Below are 1,578 nucleotides of genomic sequence, written 5' to 3'. Positions count from 1 at the left end.
ACCACAAGAGTACTTTGTGGTTCCTTGCTTTAGCAAAAGGAACTTATGTAGTCAACTTGGCGCGCGTGTGTGTGTGTGTGTAACACTTGCTTGGGTACACTGTAAATCAACAAGGAAGAGTTGAACTTAACTCAAACTTGGTATTTAGACCCGCCATATTAATAAGGTGTGCCCTAATGTTTTCGGTGCCTGTAAAGGTCACCAAAGGTCAGTTAGGGGCCAAAAACCAAAATAATAAACAAAGCAATAACTCCCATTGACAGGGTCCAACATGTAAGTTAGTTTGGAACTAGTTGTAAATGGGCTAGGGGATCGTTTTCAAACATAGTTTTCAAAAACTAGTATTTTTGCGACAGCTTGAGAACAAAATGTCCGTCAAGGTTGGGAGTTACGCTATTGTAATCCATTAGTCGACCCGCATCTTTGTGACCTTTCGCCCTAGGTCGACCTCTGGTGACCTGTATTATTTTCTTTGGTTATTTGATTTTTTGTGGCCATATTCAGATCTCAAATGGTCTTCCGATCAAAATTGTCATTGGGTTGACCCCTTTGCGACCCTCGGGTGCAAAGTTATTCGAGATTAATTTTTTTTTTAATATATAAATATGCTCATTTAAGGAGACACAGGCCAAAGAAATAAAGTTGGTTAATATTTTAATATATGATAGAGCTCTGTGTGCTCTATAGACGAAACTAACTCCCGCTTCGATCGGACACCTGGTTCTTAAGTTATGAGCTCACGGAGTGTTAGCTCAGTGGTTAACGCCGGTGCCTTCCAATCATAAGGTCCCTAGTTCGAGTCACTCCAAGATTAATGTATGTCGTCCAGTTACAAAGTTGTTGACAATTGACAATTCATAATCATGGACGTTAAATATGAATGTAAGAGACATACTTCGGTCAGCTTGCTTCTTTGATAAGCCAATGAGGCTTCTTCGCGAGTTCCTGCTCACAGGAGGATCTAACATACATACATACATACATACACACATACATAAATGAGGTGTCAAAGGTTGGATTTGATACCTTTTTAGCAATAACATTGTGTGTGTACATTGGAGTGCATAACAATTTTAGGATGGAGTGCACATCATCGAGGTGAACATTACCGTCATGCCATCTGAGGTCATTCAAGGTCGCTTATGGGCAAAAAACTGCCCACTAATGTTAATTTTTGCAACAACTTCCAATGACGGAGTCTAAAATGGCTGATATATTGGGACCAGTTGTGAATGAAGTAATGGGCACATTTTCCAAAATAACCGTTATGTAATCCAAGGTCACCAAAGGTCAAAAATGTGTTTTTTAGGGCAATAACTTGTGAAACTCCCACTGATGGGGCCCGACATTGTTGACATTTTGGTTGTGAATAGGGTAAGAGATTGTTTCTAAACATAACGGTTATTTGATCCAAGGTCAACAATGGTTAACTATGGGTCAAACACTCAATCTCCAAACTGGTCAAAATTGTCCATGGTTGACCCCTGTGCGACCTTCAAGCGCAAAGTTTAAGAGGTCAAGGTTTTGTTTGGTTTGAGAGGTGGACCTCTGTTGACCTCACATGTCCTTGGAATAGTG

The sequence above is a fragment of the Apostichopus japonicus genome, chromosome 3, assembly GCF_037975245.1.
Source record: "Apostichopus japonicus isolate 1M-3 chromosome 3, ASM3797524v1, whole genome shotgun sequence".
NCBI classification, from domain to species: domain Eukaryota; kingdom Metazoa; phylum Echinodermata; class Holothuroidea; order Aspidochirotida; family Stichopodidae; genus Apostichopus; species Apostichopus japonicus.
This window is presented reverse-complemented; position numbering follows the sequence as displayed.